Below are 8,265 nucleotides of genomic sequence, written 5' to 3'. Positions count from 1 at the left end.
AAATGACAAAACAATGCAGATGGGGAAGAGATTAGTCAGGGTTTAGGGATCAAAAGGGAGGGGGTGTGACAATGAAAGGGTGCCAGGAAGGAGACCGTTTGTGGTACTGGAACATTTCTGTATCTTGATTGCCGCAGTGGTTACACAAATGTATTCAGGGGGTCGAGTAGCATAGAACTATGCACACACACTCACAAATAAAGGCATTATAAAAATTGGTGAAAACTGAATGATAAAGTCTGCCGTCTGTTTAACGATATTGTATGGATGTCAGTTTCTTTGGTTTTGCTATTGTAGGACACAGCTATATGACATCACCGTGGAGGGGAGCTGGGGAAGTATTTGCAGGACGCTGTGTACTATTTTGTCACTTTAGGGGAGTCCGTAGTTATTTCAAAATACAGAAGATTTTTAAAAGCATATGCCTACAATTCTACAATGCATTCTGCAAGAATGCTTAGGAACAAAGGCATGTATATTAAACACCTTAGAATAGTAGCCTATGGGGGAAGGAGAGGGAGGAGGAGTAGAGTGGATAAAAGGAAATGAACAGCTACATTAATCAAGGGACCCTGTGTTGACCAATGGGGACCCTGTGCTAGGAACTGAGGTGATTAACTCAAGCCTTTCTGCACCTGAGGTCCCCACAGCCAGGAAAGGAGGTGGGAGTGGGGGAGGGGGGGTCAATAACATTAAAAATAAGATCTTTTTTCAATGCGTTAAAGATTTTTCCCTTTTTTCATTAGAAGGCTGGAAGAAGGTTAGAGGTGGGGAGGCAGGAAAGTGGGACAGGCAGAAGGGGCGGAAAAGGGAGGGGAAGAGGAAGTTAGAAAGGATGACAGGAAGAGAAGGAAGTAAGGGGAGGTCATGGAAAGCATTCTTTTCCGGAGGGCTTGGGGCTGGTCGGGGGACTGGCGATGGAATGGGTCACCGTTGCGTAAGACCTCTGGAGCCCATGGGGGCTGAGGCCCTGAGGCCCCATGGGGGAGGCCTAGATTCCAGGAACTTCTCTGAGCAGCCCTGGCTCAGATGGACACAGTGTGCCCTGTGGTGGGACCTCGGAGGTGCTGAATTTTACCATTTCCTCCTATCCCCCTCCATTGTTGGGAAGGCTGTGGTAATAAAAACTAATGGACGGGTTTTAAATCTTGCACAAATGAAGTGCACCACTTTAGCTATAAATGCAGCATGTTTTACTACTAAGTGTAGACTATGAGGAGGAAGGAAGAATATGAGACACAAAAAGATATAATTGAGGGAGGATGGAAAAGCTTATTGTTAAGGATGCTCCTAGGGACATTACTGACCATAGTGAACAGAAACAAGAGATAACGCACGATAATAGATCTGGTTAAAAATGTGTGTTGGGGGGCGCCTGGGTGGCTCAGTGGGTTAAGCCGCTGCCTTCGGCTCAGGTCATGATCTCGGGGTCCTGGGATCAAGTCCCGCATCGGGCTCTCTGCTCAGCGGGGAGCCTGCTTCCCTCTCTCTCTCTCTCTCTGCCTGCCTCTCTGTCTACTTGTGATCTCTCTCTGTCAAAATAAATAATAAATAAAATCTTAAAAAAAAAAAATGTGTGTTGGGCGCCTGGGTGGCTCAGTGGGTTAAGCCACTGCCTTCGCCTCAGGTCATGATCTCAGGGTCCTGGGATCGAGTCCCACATCGGGCTCTCTGCTCGGCAGGGAGCCTGCTTCCCTTTCTCTCTCTGCCTATCTTTAAAAAAAAAAAAAAATGTGTGCTAAGCTCCTGTGATAGAATAGATTAAAAATGAAGGTGTGCGAGGATTTTTAACGTTACAGAAAAGTACTGCGATATACCGCTGTCCTGGGGAAAAGTGACAAAAGGCTATACACTGACTAATCCTTTTCTCTAAAAGTTTCTGTTTGTTTGGGGTTTTTGGGGTAGTTTTCGTTTCAGTAGGCTCCATGACCAACGTGGTGGGGCTTGAACTCATGCCCCAAGATCAAGTGTTGCAGGCTGCAGCAACTAAGCCGGTCGGGTGCCCCCTTTTTCTAAAAGTTTTTAAAATGCAAACTATGCATAGAAAAGAGACAGGAGGGGCGCCCGGTGGCTCAGATGGTGCAGCCTGCAACACTTGATCTTGGGGTCCTGGGATCCAGCCCCACATTGGGCTCCCTGCCGGGCAGGAAGCCTGATTTCCCTCTCCCACTCCCTCTGCTTGTGTTCCCTCTCTCACTGTCTCTGTCAAATAAATAAAATCTTAGAAAGAAAGAAAGAAAGAAAGAAAAGAAAGAAAGGAAGAAAGAAAGAAAGAAGAGAGAGAAAGAAAGAAAAAATAGAGAGAAGAGACAGGATAGTCACCAAAATATTAACCCAGTAGACTTAGATCTGTGAGCTTTATTCCATATAAATTATTTCTCAAAAGAAGTTTTGGAAAATATTAATACAGGCTGCTCTAGTGGCCACTCTGGCGTCATTCTGGTCTGGCAGGTGAAATTATGGGTATCTTTTTTCTTTTTTTTTTTAAGGATTTTATTAATTTAATTTAGAAAGCAAGAGAGCAAGTGCACACGCCCGCAGGGTGGGGTGGGGAGGGGAGGGACAAAGAGGGAGAGAATCTCAAGCAGACTCCCCAAGTCTAACTTAGACTGGATCTCAAGGACCCTGAGATCATGACCTGTGCCAAATCAAAAGTCAGACACTTAACAGACTGAGCCACCCAAGCACCCCTAAATTATGGGTATTTTTCACTGTGTTTTCCGTTTTCAAACGTTTTTGTAGTAAATATGTAGATGGACAACAAAAGTACCACTCTTCATCTATTATGTGGGAGCAGTATCTGGGGGAGTTTGGCTGACCTTGGCGGCAGAACAGTGCGCAGGCACTTAAGCCTGGCCCGGCCTGCCAGGTGGGGGAAGAGGCTGAGAGTTGCCCTCTGGTTTCTCCATCCCCTTGACCAGCCAGCTCTGGCCGGCTCAGCCACTTACACGCCCAGAACTGGTTGTGTCAGGAACCGCCCTGAGAGGCGCTTTGGCTTTCCTGGAAGATGGAGCCAGGATGCGGGCCGGGAGAGGGACGAGCCAAGGTCACTTGATAAATGCTGGATATTTATAGCCCTCTGTCTCACCCCTCCCCCAGATCTCTTGGTTTGGTTTCACTCTCACAGCGTGGCCGGTCGCTGGTTAAAGGGGCGCGGTGAGCAGTATTTACCGCGGGCGGAGACGTGGGTGGTTTCGTGGAGGGTGGCTCTGAGCTCGGCTCTCCCTTGCCTCTTACTGGAAACAATACTGCCATTATTGAGAGCTGACCATGTGCCAGTTGTGTGCCTTCATAATTGCATTTCTCACCACAGCCCTGTGAGGTCCTACTGTTCCGATGCCCACTTCGCAGATAAACTGGAGGCTCAGAGAGGGGAAGGAGCCCGCCCGAGGTAACACAGCCAGTTAGGTGGTAGTAGATCTCGGCAGGACTCCACCCCCAACCCGCAGGTTCCAGCGAGTGAGCCTGCCCCCTACGGGACCCAGGACGCGCGAGGCCGGGCCTCCCAAGGTCAGGGAGGGCGCAGCCCCGCAGACCCCGCGGCCGTCGTGGGGCCAGGTCCCGACTCGGGGAGGCTGGCACAGTCGCGAGCGCGGAGTGGCAGCGGCGGGGCCCTGCTGGGCAGCGGGCGAGCCGGCGGGCGCCACCGGACAGTTCCCATAAACAGGGGCGGGGCGGGGCGGGGCTTGGCCGCGGGCCCGCATTTCCGGGGACGCCGCGCGCGACGGAGGGTGTTCGCTGGGACACTCTGCGTCCCCCCGGAGCGCGCGGGGCCGGCCAGGCAGGCGGGGCGAGCCTGGGGGCGGTCCGGGAAGAGGAGCCGCGCGGCAGAGGTGGCCCTGCCGTGTGGGCTGTGGTCGCGCGGGGGCCGTGACCCTCGCAGGTAGGCGCGGGAAAGGGCGTTCGGGAGCTGCGGCCCCGGGAGGGGGCGGACGAGGGCGAGGCAGCCGCGGCCGCCGCCGCCCCCGCTTCCCGCCGGGCCCCTCTCCCGAGAGGGCGCCACCTGCACGCTCTGATGGGCACCGGCGCCAGCCACTTGGGGAGCTGGTTGCCATGGCAGCGCGGAGGCTGGGCCCTCGTTCCCTAGGCCACCCGGGGCCCCTGCGCGGAGTTCTTTTAGCGGTGCCTTAAACCTCCCCCGTACTCCCTACTCCCAAATCCGGAATGGAGAGAGTGTCAGGAATCCTGGCCCGGGAGGGAGATCATTTGGAATTTGTAAGAAGCCGGGGCCCTTCCTCGGAATGGTCATGGTGTGGCCTTTGAATTAGACTTTTGTCTTGTCTGTTTCTGAGTGACACGTGGGTGTAGGGGTTAGGAAGGAAAGACGTTGGGATCCTGGAAGTGATACTAATGTAGTGGCCACTCTGGAGTCGTTCTGGTCTTGCCAAAAGACTCAGAAGCCCCGCACCGCCCCCCCCCCCCCCCCAAGGGAAGGTCATCAACCGTCTGCTCACATTTCCGAACCTGATTGTGAGTAGGTAATTTGACTTAGGAATCACAGGATTCTTTTAAGTGTCAAATGCCGCAAGAACGGGGAAGCATGTAAGTTTTTAAAAATTGTTTTTTTTCCGTTGATGCTTAAGAACTGGAAGAAGTTTAGGAATCTGCCTAGTAACAGCCTTTCACTTTTATCGCAAGAGAAACTGGACCCAGAGAAGTTAAATTACTTCCCAAGAAGACAATGGGTTGAAGCTAGTCTCCCGACTTGTAGGCTATGGCTTTTGCCTTTGGTGGCTTAGGGAAGTCTGGATAAGACCCCTGGCAACCCTAGGGCTCAAGCTTTTGGTGTCAGGTGATCTAAAGATGGGACACTGGCAACAGGTGACCTAAAGATGGGCCATGGAGGCTGGAGCCTTGGGAAGAGCTGAAAGAGCCACTCTCCCTTGTGCGTAGGTCCTGTGCCTTGGGGCTTGCTTTAATGTAGCATCTGACAGGACTGCCTTAAATAAATCCCCCGGAGCCGCGCATTCAGCAGCTCTCCAAAATACCGTTTCTTCTGAAGCCAACAAATCTGTTCAGACTGAGCAAGAAGCCCTTTGGGTGCCCTAAAGCGGGGAAGTGGGACTTCCCACATCAGTGAGGTTCCTTTTGCTTTGAAAAGGTTAAGAGGGAGGTGGGAAGAGAGATCCAGGAAGGAACACTTGAATGAATCATTTGGAAATGATTCGAGGCAGTCAACTAGAGCAGAAAACTCACGTATTCGTTTATTAAACATTTACTGGGTACCCACTGTTTCCAACCTCTGACTGGGGCAGAAGATTAAAAACCTGTGTTAGGCAGGCCTGGTCCCTACACTCAAGAAGCTTGTAAGAGACGGCCAGAGAGGGATGTGATGTGTAAATGAGCATTTCACTAGAGCACAATGCGGTCCTTAACGGAAATCTGAGCACAGTGCAGCAGGAGCCCAGACGAAGCTCCGGAAATCAGCTGAAAACAGCATGAGTCTAGCCTGCGCTGCCTGGGAGCACTTCTGGGGCTCTGCCAAGGGGGCCCTGGCCAGTACCTTTGTTGGGAGACAAAGGAATGAGTGAGTGGAAGTGTCTAGACAAATGTGGACCGGGGTAGGGATTCTCTGGAAAGAAGAGTTTTAGGGATCCTGATAAACTGTAAACTCTATGAAGGCAGCGACCTGTCAATTTCCTTCTGTTTCAGCAGCACTTACAAGGTCATATGTGCACAAGAAATGTCTGTTGAGGGGATGAAAAAAGGAAGGAAGGGAAGGAAAGAGGGAGGGAAAAGGGGGAGAAGAAGAAGGAAGTAAGGAAAGGGACAGCAGTTTATGTGATCAAGAGGAGGATGGCTGTAAGTTCAGACAAAACCCTGCTTCAAATTCTGACTCTAGGTTCTGGAGTCAGATCTGGGTTCTGGTGCTGCTCCTGACTTCCCACTTGTGTGACCTTAAGGAAGTCCCTGAACCTCTCCCTGCCCCAGTTTCTCATCTTGGGAGTGGGGATATGATAATCTGTCGTGAGAATTACATGAACGATTGAACAGAAAAAGCTCATCACAGTCCCTGCCTCAATGAGTAGTAAGTATTCAGTAATAGCCTTACACGTGTCAACTTTGCTTTCAGTGAAATCGTTTGCCAAGGGATTCATGTCACGGTTATAAAACTACTCCAAAATAAGATACTTCTTTTTACCTGCTAAGGTAATTGTGAAAGGTACCTGTGTCTGCGGATAAGTACACCTTCAAGAAATGGTTCTTTACCTTTTTTTCTATTTAAGATTTTATTTATTTGACAGAGATCACAAGTAGGCAGAGAAGCAGGCAGAGAGGGGCGGGGTGGGGGAAGCAGGCTCCCTGCTGAGCAGAGAACCGGATGTGGGGTTACATCCAAGATCCTGAGATCATGACCTCAGCCAAAGGCAGAGGCTTAACCCACTGAGCCACCCAGGCGCCCCACCTTTTTTTTTTTTTTTAAATAGGGGGAAGGGAATAGTGATCTTTTTGAAATCAGATGAAAGCTCTGATCTCTCTTGCCAGAGGTGATATACCATTCTTAGGGTTCATGGCTCCCCTGAAGCCCACCCTTGTTGCAGATAGACTGTCATGAAAGAACTAAGGCAGAATTCAGAGAGGAAGAGGCTGGGAACAGCAAGGTGGGCCTGCTCTCATTCCGGGGGTTTATGGGGTCCCTGCAGAGACCACAGCAGGGGGGAGCTGGAGCTCTGCCTATGCAGCTGGGTGGTCCAGGGCCCAGGCCCAGGCCCCTTAGAGCCCCTTCTCTTCTAGCAACAAGTGGGGCCCACTTGGAGCCTCATAGTGTCCTCAGGCTCAGTGCTTCGTCCCCGGCCTCAGTGGTGCTGCCAGAGTCCTGGGCCAGGATGCCTGGTGTGCAAGATAATTGTCCAAGCACGGATCTTTGGTGTCACCACGCCAGCTCTGTGAGTGTTATCTCTTGATACCACTGCTTTCGGGTGTGGCAGGTGGGGACACCTACCTCCACTACAGCAAACAGGGCCCTAATTCCGTCTTTGGAGGGGCAGGAAGTCCATGGAAATTGCTTGGCGATCCCCCAGCACCCTTGGCCCATTCTAGGAAGCACCGGAACCAAGAGCAAGGTCATCTCACTGGGAGAAAGAGTGGCAGCCACCAGGTGACCAAGGTGACCAGGAAACTATAGGGATCAGCGAGCCCCTCATCTTTGGGAAGGGGACGTCTTGGGCTTCTGGAAAGGAGATTAGTTCGTGGGTGGAGGAAGGGCCCCAACCTGGGCCACCTTTCCCTTCATGGGGCAGTGGCAAGGAGTCAGGAGCTCAGAGTGGGGTTCAAGGAGGAAAAACGTGGTGGCAAAGGGGGAAACGGAGTGCTGATTTCTTGGGATCTTGGGAAGGGAAGGGCCTCATGCTTGATAAGCCAAAATGGAAACCAAGTTTTCCTAGATCCTTAGAACACCTGCCTCCCACCCATGACAGATGTCATGGTATCAGAGAAGGACAGTCCCTGAGCAGTCACTGTGCCTCTTCTGTGTGGCAGGTGCCAAGCATCAGCCAGACCAACTACGCAGACCCCCGAGGTCCCCCCTGTGAGCAGGCCTGCAGGCCCAGGCAGACAGCCACCCCTCCCCCGCCAAACTGGTGTTTGGGGCAGGGGAGTGACAGTGGTAACTTCATGTTCTACCCTGTCAGGCCTGGGACAGGTTGGGCCTTGCTGGTTGCACCATAGCCCCGTGGGGCAGGGGGATCCCCTCCCAGGGAGTGGCCAACTCAGGCCCCAACAGGCCCCAGCAGGGCTGGCACTGGAGCGGGTGGCAGGCTATTGGCCACAGCGGGCACAGCCAGGGCCCGGGCTGGGCGGGCTGGTTCCTTCTCCCCTGGAGAGTCGCAGACTCAGCATCGGGCTTGCAGGAGGCAGCTGAACCCGAGGGAAGAGGCCAGAAGGGGGTCCTGGGGCTGGGCACATAAGACGGCTAAGAGTTACTGAGGTCAGGTCGTGGCAACTTGCAGATAGGGGAGGCGAGCTCGGGGAGTGCTCACCAAGGGCCTCACCACCAGTCCTCGGATGTTGGGGGCTCTTCTCTGTTCTGCTCAGCCCCGGGAGGGACTACTGGTGTTCCCATTTCACAGATGAGGAAGCTTGAGGCTCAGGGACATTGTGCGGCTGGCTCATAGCCCACAAGTAACGGATGGTGCTAAGATAGTTTGAGCAGGAGAACTGGCGTGCTTTGCCCCTGGATTCTACCACCTGCCAGAGCCAGAAACCCTGGGCCCCGGTCGGAGATGAGACCATTTTCACGTATTGCCTATGGTTAAAAGCTGCCTA

The 8,265-nt window shown here is 52.5% G+C and overlaps 1 protein-coding gene across 1 annotated transcript in view; it reads left to right on the top strand.

Annotated features, from left to right (window-relative positions):
- The first annotated feature begins 3,715 nt into the window (after positions 1-3,715).
- SEMA4B (semaphorin 4B) overlaps positions 3,716-8,265 on the top strand; it is a 37,667-nt gene continuing 33,117 nt past the window's right edge. The window contains exon 1 of the mRNA XM_047739318.1: positions 3,716-3,883. The gene's annotated coding sequence lies outside the window, so the exon portion shown is untranslated. The remainder of the gene's footprint in view (positions 3,884-8,265) is intronic.

This window comes from Lutra lutra, chromosome 7 (genome assembly GCF_902655055.1).
Source record: "Lutra lutra chromosome 7, mLutLut1.2, whole genome shotgun sequence".
NCBI lineage: Eukaryota > Metazoa > Chordata > Mammalia > Carnivora > Mustelidae > Lutra > Lutra lutra.
This window is presented reverse-complemented; position numbering and strand designations above follow the sequence as displayed.